General features: G+C 40.8%; 1 protein-coding gene across 1 annotated transcript in view; it reads left to right on the top strand.

Moving 5' to 3' along the window:
* The window catches only part of ZDHHC9 (zinc finger DHHC-type palmitoyltransferase 9), an 85,542-nt gene that overhangs the window by 35,052 nt on the left and 34,536 nt on the right, over positions 1 to 15,954 (top strand). The gene's annotated exons all lie outside the window — the stretch shown is intronic.

Raw genomic sequence — 15,954 nt, 5'->3', positions numbered from 1 at the left:
ATTTACCAGAGCTTCTCCTTCATGGCCACTCAACTCCATTTTCCCTTCTCAGTTTCATTAGACTTCTGAAAGCTTTTCTCAGCTTCTTAGCTCTCAGGCACTATTTTCTGCTTTGTTTTTTGCTAAGGTTCTTAGCTTATAATTCTACAGCTTTCAAATGACCAAATGGCTTAAAAGTAAAAATGCAGCCAGATAGCTTGTTCACATCTCTCCTCTCTCCTCCTCCCTCTCTCTTCCAGAATCTTGGCCTGTCTCAATTTCTTGTTGCCTTGATGACCCTTCAATGTAACTAAAAATGTTTTTATGTGTTCAGCTTTTGGAGTTGCTCTCAATGGAGTGGTTAATCTGAAACAAGCTAGTCTGTCATTGACAAAAGTAGAGATTGATTTGTGTTTATAAATGATCACTCTGGCTATTTTTAAAAAGATTTTATTTATTTATTCATGAGAGACACACACACAGAGAGAGGCAGAGACACAGGCAGAGGGAGAAGCAGGCTCCATGCATGGAGCCTGATGTGGGACTCAATCCCAGGTCTCCAGGATCATGCCCCGAGCCAAAGGCTGCATTAAACCGCTGAGCCACCCGGGCTGCCCCCACTCTGGCTATTATGTGAAGAGTTAAGAGGGGCTGAGAATGAGACTAGGAAGACCAAGTAGGGAGTTTGATAAAATGTTGGCACAGGGTGCACCTGGGTGGCTCAGTGGTTGAGTGTCTGCCTTTGACTCAGGTCGTGATTCTGGGGTCCCAGGATCAAGTCCCACATCTGGCTCCCTGCAGGGAGCCTGCTTCTCCCTCTGCCTATGTCTCTGCCTCTCTTTGTGTCTCTCATGAATAAATAAATAAAATATTTTTTAAAAAAGATGATGGCACAGATAAGTGTGAAAACAGATGTGGAGAAGCAGAAGTAAGTTGGGAGGTAGGTGTGGGAAGAGGGAGAGGGAAATATGGAATACTAATGTCTTCATCTTACAAAATGGGCAGTTAGGAGAAACTACCTATGGTTGATCAAACAGGAAATGTAAGTTTATGCATATTATTTAAAGTGAAAAGGAGGGGCGCCTTGGTGGCTCAGTTGGTTGAGAGGCTGACTCTTGATCCCAGCTTGGGTCCTGATCTCAGGGTCGTTGGATGGAACCCCACATTGGGTTCCATGCTCAGCAGAAAGAAAGAAAGAAAGAAAGAAAGAAAGAAAGAAAGAAAGAAAGAAAGAAACTCTTTTAAAAAAGCGAAAAAGACAACCATTCAAGGAAATAAAATTAATGTTAAAACTATATTGGAAGGGATGTATGGGAGATCTGAGTGGTGGAAGTAAACTTAATCCTTATGTCTCATAGCATTAACTAGTAGATGTCAAGAAATATAGAGGAGGGGAGAAATTTGAAGGGTTTTTAGGAGGTAAAATTTGTAGGGCTTGGTGGTTGATCCAATTTAATGAATAAGAGAGAGAGGAGGCGAAGCTGACTTGCAGATTTTCTTGCTTGAGTGATTGGGTGGATGTGGTATTGCAACTGAGATAAAGAATATGGAGGAGCATCGAGTTCAAGAGAGAAGATGATACATTCAGTTTTAGTTGTATGTGGCACATTGTGGTCGAGATGTGTAGTTGGTACACACATGTGTAGATTCTTACCACAATGAAATTAAAAATGAGAAATTAACAATAAAACTACAGCAAAAAAATCTGGCCACTTTGAAATTTAAAATGACTAGCCTAAAAGCTTTTGGATTGAAGTGGAAATGACACAAATAAATTGTTTATGAATAAATGACAATTACAGCAAAAAGAACAAAGAACCCGTGCTGATGTTCTTAATGGATAAATGTCTTTACTTGGTAGACCTCTGCTATAGATTGAATGTTTTTGCCCCCCCCCCAGATTCATCTGTTGAAATTTACCCCCTAAAGTGATGATATTAGTAGATGGGGCCTTTGGGAGGTTGTTAGGTTATGAGAATGGAATCTTCATGTATAAGATTAGTGTTCTTATAAAAGAGACCCATAGAGCTCCCTTGCTGCTTCTATCATGTGAGGGCACGGTGAGAAGATGTTGACTGTCTAGGAAGCAGTTTCTCACTAGACATCAAATATGTGAGTTTGAACTTCCCAGCCTTCAGAACTGTGAAAAATAACTGTTTGTTGTTTATAAGCCCCCGCCAACCCCTTTTATGGTATTTTGTTACAGCAGCATGAACAGACTAAGACAATTACATTGATAACTACAGTCAGGATTCTGATACATGGAGTGGGCAGATATGATGAGCCTTGCCCATTTGGTGGTGCTAAGTGGGGCTTGTATTTGTGTGGCAGTGCCATGCATTTCATTTTGTCTTGCATTCATTTATAACTCTGAGTGAGAACTCTCTCTCCAATACCACAGTATAAATTGGCTTCATATTCTAATAGAATGTGGGAATGTTGATATGCTCAAACTATGGTATCCCAATGTTTCCATAGTAACTAATGCACACCCGGGAGAAAAGATTGAGAATAAATGAGAATAGCATTTTAAGAAAATAAGTGAGGGGCAAAGAGGCTTTAGACATGTGATTACCTCTTATTTAGGAATATGAAGATATTCATCTCTTTAATAATGGGGTTATAAAAGTTGTTTCGATGAAACTTGCCAGTAGCCATTTATATTCCATTTTTCTCCATAATCATCACCATCAAAAACATTTAAATGCTTCTTTGCCCAGCAATAGTGTAGACAGTGAGTAAAAGGGACATAGTTGCCATTCTCCAGCTTGAAATCAGGATGGGACAGGTTAGGCCAATGTTCATATTCCAGCCTGCCTGGCAGAGCTTTGACTTTGTGCACATTAGGAGGAGTGGGGATTCAAAGAATCCTATTCAATTCTGTGGAATTTGTTTGCTTTGGTGCAAGATTACACTAAAAACTTAACACTCCCCTGGTTAGAGACCACCCTTGTAGAGTTTGGCTGTTTCTCCTTTCCTTTCCAAGCAGCTGATTTTTTCCATTCCTCCCTAACACCCTTCTTCCTCCTCCCTCAAATACATTCTATGCACCATCCCCACTAATTCTACAAATAATGTTTGTATCTATGTGGGTAGATACATGCTTCTGCGTATATCTTTGATAACCTGATAATTCACTAAAATATGAAACAGTCCGTTTTACTGTGAATTCAGTTGTTATGAACTGAATTCCTCCACTCTGTTCATATGCTGAAGCCTTAACCCCCAATGTGACTGTATTGGAGATAGAGCCTATAACTAGGTAATAAAGGTTAAGTGAGGTCATAAGGGTGGAAGAGAGCCCTCACCAGGAACTGAACTGGCTGGCACCTTGATCTGGGACTTCTAGCCTCCAGAACTGTGAGAAAATCAATTTCTGTGTTTAAGCTACTCAATCTATGTATTTTGTTATGGCAGTCTTAACAGACAAATGTATCAGTATACATTCACAACCAATAAAGCTGTCATCAGATAGACACAGACTTTGTAAGGGTGAAGAGATGACTTTCTAATTTTAGAATAACAGAGATCAAATTTCCACAGATAAATATAATAACCAATGGGATGTCTATTCAACCCAGAACAGATACACACAGGGTATAGGGAAAGAAATATACCGAGTATCTCCAGGTTGGTAGATTGCCTCGTTTAGCTGATTCAGCTTAGCCTGCCTGATTCCTTCATCATTTATAAGAGGGGTTAAGAAGCACATTTTTAAAACATGCTCATGTCACCTTTTGAAAATTAGTTTCCAGCTCACCTGCTGTGCAAATTAATTCATAGATTAGAAGCAAAATGTGATAGGAGGTGTCAGTAGGATGAGGTTCATTAGTGGGAACTAAAGTCAGTTTCCTGGAGTAGCCAGGGGGAGGTATACCAGAATGATGACCCTTTACCTTGGATGGCCAGAGGTCTGGTAGACTTCCTCAAGTTCAGAAGGGCCTTACAGGTCAGGTTAAAAAAAAAAAAAAAGGTGTATGGACGCCTGGGTGGATCAGCGTTTGAGTGTCTGCCTTTGGCTCAGGGTGTGGTCCCGGGGTCCCCGGATCTAGCCCCACATCGGGCTCCCTGAATGGAGTTTGCTTCTCCCTCTGCCTGTGTCTCTGCCTCTCTCTCTCTCTCTCTCTGTCTCTCATGAATAAATGAATTTTAAAAATATTTTTAAAAAAGGAGCATATCTTCATACAAGAGGCTCAGGCTGAACAAGGGACATTTCCATATCTTTGTTTTGTTTAAGCTTATGACATTTGATATTTAGGCACTGGAGAAATGAGGGAAATTTGAGGAAGTGGAGTTATTGATAAAGCATTTTTTTCATCCCAAGGGATTTGGTATTCATCATTATTGCATCCAAAATAAAACAAGGCAAAGAACTATTTATTCCTAGATAAAATGGTCTTCTCTTGTCATCTAGAACACAGAGCACTTAAATAAAGCTCCTGGTGAATCAATTATATATTATATTAAAATGTAAATAAAATTTTTTCGCTGCATTTTTTCAGACTTCCAATTATTTTTATAAGTATTGCTTTAGGGAAGTATATGAACAGTTTAGTTTAGGTCCATTTTCTTCTGCCTGTTTCCATGCCATTTAAAGACAATCATATCAATAAGGAGCATATCATTGCAGATAATTTCTTTTTAGTCTTTTTCTCAGTGTGTGATTCAAAGTCTAACAGATTGCCAGGATATATATTTAATACCTCAGTTCTGAGTATAAAAAAACATGATATTTTCATATCCATTTGTAGCTGGGTAGAAGTTTGACTTGAGATACAAATACTATAGTTTTGTGCAGTATAATGACATAAAAATTGATTAATTTTTAAAAAGATTTTATTTATATATTCATGAGAGAGAGAGAGAGAGAGGCAGAGACATAGGCAGAGGGAGAAGCAGGCTCTCCTCAGGGAGCCCCATATGGGACTCGATCCCTGAACTCCAGAATCACGCCCTGATTGTGAAAGCAGAGCTTAACCGCTGAGCCATCCAGGCATCCCAAAAATTGATTAATTTTTAAGCTAATAAATACACATGGAACAAAATTCCAAAGCTATGAAAGGATATACACTGAAAATTAGAGGTTTCTCTCCCACCTTTATCTCTAAGTTCTCCAGTTTTGACCTCTGAGGGCAACCACTGTTACCAGTCTCTTGTGCTTCCTTCTACAGATGTTCCATAGTGCCCTGTTTCTGGAACAGGATCTTTCCCCTTCCCTAGCAGGCTCTTAGTACCTGGCAACATGAAAATGTTGCTCTTTGAGGTCAAAATTAATATTCTGACCAATAGCATGGAACAGTGACTGCCCTTGATTCTTCTCATACCCCTCCCCTTGGAAAACATATTCCCAAAGCAGATCACCAGACATTTGTCTACACCACCTCTAACTGGACAACACTACCACAGACACATTTATCATGAATATACAACAATCAAAACACCTAATAAACCCATATATTAGATATTATTTACTTAGTGGTGTGTGGGGGAAAGTAGGTGCTTTTGGTAGGTTTTTGAACAAGGAAGGGGTTCTGTTTTTATACAAGATGGAACCTGTGAGGAATTATTCCCTCTTTTCCAGGGAGTGGAGATTTTATGAGAGAGGTAAAAGAAGAAAGAAATCTTGGCTGGAAGGTGCAGAAAAGGCATTCCAGCATGAGCTGTGGTCTGGTGCAGATCTTGGAATTGGAGTCTGGGATAACAGAAAAAAAAGAGTGTTGAATATTGATTTATAGAGAGCAGAGGGGATGAATTAGAATGGCAGGGAGAGGCAGTGAGGTGAGAGTGAGGAAATGTGGGATGAATGGCCATTTACATTTGTCTGTATTGAAGGTTTGGATAAAGACCTACGGACAGAAGTCAGTCCTCCTATCTTTACTGTGCCTCCCATGTTCCTAGCTCTGCCATTAGAACTATCATGCAGTCCAGAATATTTCTCTGACAAAGGCACCAAAGAATGGATTGTAGTGTCGTTCTCCTATATTATATTCTTCTCAGAGGTTAATTCTATTTACTAAATAGCCATAACTTTCCTTAACAGCTTGTTATGGCACAATCATCCACACAATTATGTAAAAGGATTTCTCAATCTCACCACTATTGACATTTTGTGGGGTGCTGTACTGCGCACCGTAATATATTTAGCAGTGTCCCCAGCCTTGACCAAACTGATGCTGGTAGCACTCTCCCCCAGTTTAAGAATCTGAAAGGTCTAGGCATTGCCAGATGTCCTTGGAGGGCAAAATTGCTCTGGATTGAGAACCAGTAATATTAAGCCTCATGAACCTATATTCTTTTGTTCTGTAAAATCCCTTTTTAAAAATCAACATTTAAGAATATCTACTGAAATAATACATTCATATAGATAAAAATTCAATAAAGCCAAAGGACTTATAATAAAAAGAAACTATCTCCTGCCCCACTCCTCCTCACCTGTATTCCCATCCCTGAGGTCCACCACTTTTAAGCTGTTTCTGGTTTGAGTTTTTCTAATGTTCCTGCTGTACCCACCTACCTGTTCATCCATTCATTCAAACCACATATTCACTGAGCTCTCTGTTTGCTAGGGCTGCCATAACAAAATAGCACAGCCTGGGAGGCTTAAACAGCAGAAATTGATTCTTTTTTTTTTAAAGATTTTATTTATTTATTCATGAGAGACACACAGAGAGAGGCAGAGACACAGGCAGAGGGAGAAGCAGGCTCCCTGGAGGAAACCCTATGTAGGACTCGATCCCAGGACTCTGGGATCACGCCCTGAGCCAAAGGCAGATGCTCAACCGCTGAGCCACCCAGACGTCCCCAGAAATTGATTCTTTCACAGTTCTGGACCTCTAGAGGCTGGAGGTCCAAGATGAAGATAGTGGCAGGTTTGGTTTTCTCTGAGGACCATCTGGGAAGGTTCCATTCCAGGCCTTTCTCCGTGACTTGTGGATGGCCACCCTCTTGCTGCCTCTTTATGTGATTGTCCCTCTGTATCTGTACCCCTGGTGTCTCTTCCCCTTCTTCTAAGAATACCAGTCATTCTGGACCATGCCAATGGTCTCATTTCAACTCAATCACCTCTTTATAGAACTTCCAATCTCCAAATACAGTTACATTCTGTAATATTGGGACTTGAACATATGAATTTTGAGGGGATGCAACTTAGCCCTTTTTATTTTTATTTTTATTTTTTTAACTTAGCCCCTTTTATTTTTTTATTTTTTTTTGTTTTTTTTTTTTTAACTTAGCCCCTTTTAAAAAAGGTTTCTATTTATTTGAGAGAAGGAGAGAAGAGAGAGAGAGAGAGAGAGAGAGAGAGAGAGAGAGAGAGAGAGAGAATGCATAAGCAGGAGAAGGGCTAGCAGACTTCCTGCTGAATAGAGAACCCAACACAGGGCTCGATCCCAGGACCTGAGATCATGACTTGAGCCGAAGGCAGATGTTTAACTAATTGAGACACCAGGCACCTCTGCAGTTTAGCCTTTAATAAGCACCTACTATGTGCCAGTCACTGTTCTCAGCACTAGGGATAAAGTGGTGAACAAAACACAAAAGTCTCTGCTCTTATTAAGTTCACATTCTAGTGGGGGAGAGCAACAATACACTGTAAATACATAGTTAAGATATGTAGTATGTGGGCAGCCTGGGTGGCTCAGCGGTTTAGCGCCTCCTTCAGCCCAGGGCCCAATCCTGGAGACGGGATCGAGTCCTATGTCAGGCTCCCCGCATGGAGCCTGCTTCTCCCTCTGCCTGTGTCTCTGCCTCTCTCTCCTTCTCCCTCTCTCTGTCTCTCTCTCTCTGTCTCTCATGAATAAATAAAATCTTTTAAAAAAGATATGTAGTATGTTAAAAGACACTGTAAAGAGATCCCTGGGTGGCGCAGCGGTTTGGCGCCTGCCTTTGGCCCAGGGTGCGATCCTGGAGACCCGGGATCGAATCCCACGTCGGGCTCCCGGTGCATGGAGCCTGCTTCTCCCTCTGCCTATGTCTCTGCCTCTCTCTCTCTCTCTCTCTCTCTGTGTGTGTGTGTGACTATCATAAAAAAAAGACACTGTAAATACATAGTTAAGATATGTAGTATGTTAAAAGACACTAAGTGCTATGGGAGAAAAAGAAAGCAGAGAAAAGAGATAGGGAGATTTTGTGGGGGGGCTGCTGCAAGTTCAAATAGTGTAGCCAGGGAAAAGTTCTCTGAGAAGGGGACATTTAAGTAAGGACCTTCTGAAGGAGGTGAGAGAGCAAGTCATGCATCTATCTGGGGAAAGATCATTCTAGGTGGAAAGTGCAGCCAGTACTAAGATCGCGGACATGTTCAAGTAACAGCAAGGAGACCACTGGGGCTGGTGCAGAATGAACAAGGGGGAGTAGCAGGACATGCAGGGGTTGGGAGATGGTGAGACAAATGATTGTATAAGATCTAGTGAGCCCTTGTAATGACTTTGGCTTTTGTTCTGAGGGAGATGATGTGTTAGAAAAGTCTCCTTCTTCCCTCCTGTATGTCTCCTTTACTCTCACTCTACTGTCACATTTGCAACACTTTTGACACCAGGTGTGTGGGTTTTTTCCCCCCTATAACAAGGAATTTTCTGTCATACCAGCTGGGTGTCCTACAATTTAATTCAATTCTGACAATATCTACCTGGAGATAGCAGTAGGTCCCACAGGTTAAGGACTCAATCCCACAAGATGGTTCCCCCCATCCCACTGCAGATGCCGGTGGCAAGTTCAGGTTGTCACCTGTGCTTCAGACTGACTCCTTATAAATCTGAGGTTCCCATGACCCTCTCCTGGGGTTTGGTTAGTTTGTTACAGCAGCTCATGGAACTCAGGGAGACACTTAACTTAGGTTGATCTAAGGTTATTAAAGGATACCCTAAAGGATACAGATGAACAGCCAGAAAGAGATGACATGTCTACATAGGGCAGGATCTGGGAGGGTCCCGAGTGTAGGAGCTCCTGTCCTTATGGAGCTGGAGTGTGTCAGCCTCCTGGCATATGGATGTGTTCACCAACCAGGAAGCTCTCCGAATCCCATACTTCTGGGACTTTTTTGGAGGTTTCATCTTGTAGGCATGATCAATCATTAACTCCATTTCCAGCTCTTCTCCCTTCTCTTGATGAAGATGGGGCTGAAAATTCCAAGCTTCTAATCATGGTTTGATCTTGCTGGTGACCAGCCCCCATCCAGTAATCATCCAAGAGCCCACTTAGAGTTGCTTCATTAGAACAAAAGATGCTTCTATCTTCCAGGAAATTACAAGGGTTTCAGGAGCCCTATGTCAGGAATCAGGGTCAAAGACCAAACATTAGAGCTAAACATGCTGTAGTACTCTTACCACTTAGGAATTTACAAGGGTTTTAGCTCTGTGCCACACATGAACTGGGGAGCAGAGACCAATATATATATTTTTCCTATTATTTCACAGATGGGAAGCCATTGGATAAGCTTTGGGTGGAAGGTCTGGGTTAATGTTTAAAAGAATCTCTCTAGGGACGCCTGGATGGTGCAGTCAGTGAAGCATCTGAATCTTGGTTTTGGCTTAGGTCATGATCTCAGGGTCCTTAGATCAAGTCCTGAGTTGGTCTGCATGCTCACACAGAGTCTGCTTGAGATTCTCTCTCTCTCTGCCCCTGTCCCTACCCCACGATCTCTCTCCCTCTCTAAAATAAATACTTAAAAAAAGGGATCCCTGGGTGGCGCAGCGGTTTGGCGCCTGCCTTTGGCCCGGGGCATGATCCTGGAGACCCGGGATCGAATCCCACGTCGGGCTCCCGGTGCATGGAGCCTGCTTCTCCCTCTGCCTGTGTCTCTGCCTCTCTGTCTCCCTCTGTGTGACTATCATGAATAAATAAATAAAATCTTTAAAATAAATAAATAAATAAATACTTTAAAAAAAAAAAGAATCTCTCTAGCTGCTGTGTTAATAATAGACCAAATGGGGGAAAGATAGAAATGGGGAGATCAGTAAGGGGAGTATTCCAATGATCCCTTTTCTCTAAATGATATGTGGATACTGCCCATCAGGGTTTACCAGCTCTAAACATCATCTAGTGACTTGCTGCTCTAATAGGTGGGATTTTGCTCACTTACACAGCAGCACCACTACTCTCTTCCTCCAAATACATGGCTCTTATTCACTCTCTTTAGTTCCTCTACTTAGTATACCTCTCCAGAGACAACGATTCTAATGTGTATCTTTTTGTTTGTATGTCTTCCTGGCTATCTTTCTGCCTTTATAGAAGACTTTTAAACTCTTAAAACTCTTTTTTGTTCCATCTTCTACAGATAGTATTTCTTGATTCTGCACTTTCTAAAACTGAAGTATTAGCCTTTACAGCAATTTTCCATTTCCCCTAATTTTGTCTACTCTCCAATTTCTATATGCTATTTTTTTACATTGTTTGTTAACATTTACTTTATACTTTGTAATCACAGTTAAGTTTTCTGTTATTTGCCTCTAGACTGGATCCCCCAAATTGAAAACCAATAAGGATAGTGTTTATGTTATTATGACTATATAAATATATATCTGTGTAAAGCCAAGGGATGGGCCTTGATTACATTTTCTTCTTTGTAGTTGCAATGTTACAACCTCCATTGCTTGCTCTATATAATTCCGTTCCAGTTGCCTTAATTGTTGGAAAATAGCATTTTAAACAGTTTTATATGTTCCTTGAATTTCTGATTGCCATGTATGTATGTATGTATGTATGTATGTATTTCTGCTATGGGTAGATTAAACATATGCCTTCTTTATCGTATCTCTATTTTCCAGTTTCTTTCTCATTTTGTTTATTGCTCAAAATAAATTCTATTCTCCTTAAGGCCCACTTCCTGTGTTAGTTTGAACCATTTCTTCATGTTTGACCCATGGACTTCTTGTACAGCTTTTGTTTTCCCTGGGATTTCTTTACTGCTCCTTTTGGATTTATTTCTTGCATTCTGTGCCTTTATTGTATCCTTAATTTTCCTAGCTCTTAATCATATCATCGCTTTTGCTGATTGCCCTTTTTCCTGGAGTCCTCCTATGTTCTGTATGGCATTTTTCCTGAGCTGATCAGCTCCCAAATCAGCCTTAGTTCTGTGTATTCTGTCAACACCTTTCCCTTCATTTTTTACATATATTGTCATCTGATGCCCCTTTTCTTTGGTATGTGCTTATACCTTTTAAATCCCTTCACTATAATTCTAATGGTGTCTTAGGAGGGAGAGCAGATAAATGCATGTGGTCATTCTGACATATTGAACAAATACAGAGCCTTATTAAAATACCTTTTTAAATCTTAATTTTTAAGTTCTAAAATTATGTTTCTCGTAATTAATTCAGACATTAAAGTGTATAAAATAAAACTTAAAAGTTTGTTCACCACTCTCACTCCCCAGAAGTGACTAATGTTTAGTAAATATCCTTCCATACTTTAAAAATATGCATATACAAAATCATATACATATACACAAGATAAATTCTTTTGTTTGATAGGAGTTGGATTTTATAAACATTTAGATAATGGGTTTTTAAACTTAATATATTAGGCATATTTGCGTATCAGCACATAGATACTTAATTCTTTTAATTTTAATTTTTTTGAGTGGGGGAGGAGTAGGAGGATAGAGAGAATCTCATGGTTAGCATGGCACCCTATGTGGCGCTCGATCCCACTACCCTGAGGTCATGGCCTGAGCCGAAATCAAGAGTCAGATACTTAACTGACTGAGCCACTCAGGTGCCCCGATACTTAGATTTTATTTTATTTTTATTTTTTCAATACTTAGATTTTAATGTATAATTTGATTAAAATATATACACATACAGCAAGGCAATGGTCTGTTCTTTTCTGTATATATGCTATATCTCATTATTTTTAATAGCTGCATAGTACTGCTATACAATAAAGAATTTTTTGTTTGCTAACTTTTGCAATTACAAGCAATGCTATAGTAAACATTTGGAACATATATCTTTGGACTTTGGCACTAGTATTTCTTTTTTAAGATTTTTTATTTATTTGAGAGAGAGAGAGAGTGAGAGAGAGAGAATGAGTGGGGGTTGGTGAGCAGGAGAGGGAGAAGCAGACTTCCCCACCAAGCAGGGAGCCTGACATGGGGCTTGATCCCAGGACACTGAGATTATGACTTGAACTGAAGGCAGGTGTTTAACTGACTGAGCCGCCCAGGCACCCCTGTGTTATTTCTGTCTCTCTTTTTTTTTTTTTTCTGTCTCTCTTTTAAAAAATATTTTATTTATTTATTTATGAGAGACACACACAGAGAGAGGCAGAGACACAGGCAGAGGAAGAAGCAGGCTCCCTGCAGGGAGCCAGATGTGGGACTCGATCCCGGGACTCCAGGATTATGCCCTGAGCCAAAGGCAGACGCTCAACCACTGAGCCACCCAGGCGTCCCCCCTGTGTTATTTCTTGATAGAAGTACGTTTGTTGGGTCAATGGCTATGAAATGTAAAAACATTGATACTCCTAAATAGCCCTACTGAAAAAAATAGCTAATTTACTCTTCTACTAACAGTATTTGAGAGGGTACAAACTTTTGAGGCAAGCTTTCCTTAAAAGGTTGGAGGCTCTGCTGTGCATAGTTGAGAACTGGACTCTGCACTGTTTTTTATTTATATTTAATGACTTCACATGAGCTGTTCTTTTCTGTCTTTGAATATTTCAAGTTCCTTAGAGCCTGGGATCATGTCATATACTTCTTTGGTATTTCCTATAGTGCTTAGTATAGGCTGGGAGGACTGTGGGTGCTCAGTACATACTTAATGATTGACTGATAAGCCAGTTTATATTTTGGGCTACACAATCCCTCGAGGTCAGCTCCTGGAATGATAAGGCTGGGCAGAGTCAGAGACCAGGGTTGTGCCGGGTCAGTATCAGATGCTCTCACCTAGATATCAAGTTTAGATATCTAAGGAACCTAGATAGGAACCTAGGAACCTAGGTTAGTCTTAAAGCACCTAGCTTAGTTCCTGGCTCTTATGAGTTCTTAATAAGTGGTCTTTCTTGGTGCGAGAGTAGTCTTAGGGCTAGTGTTGAGGGTTCAAGCATAGCACCTAAAACCATTCAGGCTGGAGTCAGAAATCCACAGTTCAGAGATGAAACAAAATTGAGAACCAGCAGGAGCAGACAGGTATCAGTGATAGAAACAGAGGCTCGGTTTGAGTTCAGTTGCATTGTAATATCACCCTCCCTGCCACTCCAGGCATTTTCTGGGGATGAGGGCTTTCTGTATGTTTGGCTTTCATGCAGTGGTATCTTCCAGGTGTTTTTCAGTGTCTGACAGGAGCCGACAATCCCAGCACAGTGCTATGAATACAGGAGGTATGTAATGAAAGAGATTCCATTGATCACTCACCTGTTGAAATGGATATGATGGCAATGTTGAGGATTCACTTGAGACAATGGTGCTATAGAGCAGCCATTAGGCCAGAACAAGATTACTGCCCAAGCTTTTCCTAATCAGGGACTAGGGTGCCCCTGGGATTGGGAAACCAAGAGGTCAGGCAGATAAGGATTAACTTCAGTGACAAATTTAGAGGCTCTGAAAATATGAGGGTACATGGATGACACAGGTTCAACAAAGTGAAGAATGGGTTTCCTTCTTCTGACCTTTCTACCCTTAGTCAGCAGTGTAGATAAAGGAGGGAGATGGGGTGTAGTTGCATATAGTAAAGCAGTTACATATAGTCATCATCATAACATATAGTGTTGATTGTGTTTCTCCTATGTGCCAGACGTTTCTTGCATATTATCTCTAATCTCCTTTATAATTCCATGAAATAGGTATTAGCTCTATTTTACAGAAGTTTATATAAGCTACTAAGAGCCAAAATTTGAATCCAGGTCTATTTGGCCATAAAGCTTTTGTGCCTTCTGCTATACACACCATTCTGCCTCTTCTATGTCAGTGATAGCAGCCCAGGCCTCAGGGAAATAGCTGCTGCCTAAGAGCTAGTTGGTTATGTGTGGGCAGAGTGTCTCATGGTTCTTTCTTTTACTCATCAATTCATGGTACAAATATATATTAATTTATAGCCAAAGAGTTGGGAAAGGAGTGCAGGTCAGGTAGGTGGAGTGGGAAGGGACACAAGGGTGGGGAGGAGGGTTGGAACTTGAGAAGATGGAGCAAACGAAAAGGGTCATCATGAGCTAGAATGCAGGATGAAGGCTGATTTGGGGGGGTCTGTTCTTACATGCAGTGCTAAATGGGTCTTTGGGTGTTTGCAGAAGAAACACCTGGAGCAAAACTAACAGGCAAGCTGCAGCCCACTGGCAGCACTCAGGCCAGCATTTTATCCCTACACATCCACAAACACATACTATCATGGGAGCCATAAATATGGAGACAGATATCTTTAAAGAGGCATACCAAAATGTATAGTATACCACACAACAGAAGGTGATTGCAGTGGTGTTTCTAGTGCTCATCATGTGCCTGTAACTCTCCTTGAAGGGAACCAGTGCTCATTTGGATACATAAAATCTGGGAGGTTTGTTGGGAAGAGAAGAGAAAAAAGAAACCATCTCATTTTATAGTCACAATTTACTTGTGTGTGTGCGTTAAGACTTTCAGGGTTATATAAACTGATGTAAGTACATAGAAGGAAGTGCTATGGAATATTTGTTCATATAAATCTTCCTCATGTTTCTTTTAGTGGTAAACACAAGCAATAACAGATAATAATAAAACAAGCCTGACCTACATAGCCACTTAATCCCGGAGGGATGTGACCCATACCAGGGAGGGGCAGGGCCCAGAAATGTGTTGCTGTGACACATTGATTCCAGGACTCCCTGGGCTTCACCTACATCTGAGATATGGACAAAGTATGTTTGGAAGCTGCAGAGATTTATCTTTGACTGGGATGGCAGCTGGGACAAACATGCTATTCCTAAGGGCATCTTGTGTACACTAGCTGAGGAATCCAGGGGTTTTATGGAGCCAAGGGAAGTTCTTCTCTGTTCCATACCAAGTGTATGCAATACCAGCACCCTCCAGGATTCAAAGAGGGTAGAATTGGAGACAATGATACTACCAATCATGCAGGTTATAGGGAATAAAGCAATGATTATAATCAGTATGAGTGCTAAGGAACAATAGAAGCTTTATAAAGACATACTTTACCCTAAAATTAATTATAACACATCTCTCTCATAAGAGAATTACCTAGTGATTTTTCAATCCTTTTAAATTTTTGATTGAAGGGTGGTGCCATGAAAGTGTCAAATGTAATTATCATTACATAGTTTTTTTCTTCATATCATGTGGGACCCAAATACTATAAAGGAGAAATAGTTTCTGACCATGTATGTGGTCCTTCAACTAACACACACAAAAATTGTCTTGGGAAGAGCTTTGGCAGTCTCCTGCATATTAATTGCAAATATTCTCACTCTAGAGAAACTTTATTCAAGCTCAGGAAAATGGCTGGCAACCTAGGCACTGTCCCCAGCAGTGTGACGGGTAAGGAGAGGCCACTTTCAGCCCTTTCTCATATTTCCCCTTATATTTGGAAGTAAGGAACTATACTAGTAGAAGCAGATATGGTATCTTTTAAAGTCCGCTGTATAATAGTGATGCCCTGGTTCTCAACTGTTTTTCCCACACCCACCTCGAACTTCCAAAGGATGAGGCTCACTGGGATCAGCAGTGGCTCATTGTGGCTGTAGCTGCAGAAGGGAGAGGCCGAAGGAAAGAATCAATGTGGTTGGTGGGTGGGGATTCTGCCTTGTATCCCCGCCCCCCTCCAGTTATCTAAAGCTCTCCAAAGCGAACAGTAATTTGCAACCTTCTTGGCAATCTTACCTCATTACCGAACTGGAAGAATTTAAGTCCTGTCAGTAGAGTTTCTGTAACTTCATCACCATCAATTATTTGTTTTCAGTGCTGCAAAATGATTGCATGTTCCTGGGGACAGTTCTCCCTTTCAAGTTCCTTTTTATGTTTGTTTGTTTTGTTCCGGAAACCTTAGAGATGCAGGC

This window comes from Canis lupus, chromosome X (genome assembly GCF_011100685.1).
Source record: "Canis lupus familiaris isolate Mischka breed German Shepherd chromosome X, alternate assembly UU_Cfam_GSD_1.0, whole genome shotgun sequence".
Classification (NCBI taxonomy): domain Eukaryota; kingdom Metazoa; phylum Chordata; class Mammalia; order Carnivora; family Canidae; genus Canis; species Canis lupus.
Note: the sequence above shows the minus strand (reverse complement) of the source record. Positions and strands in the feature narration are given on the sequence as shown.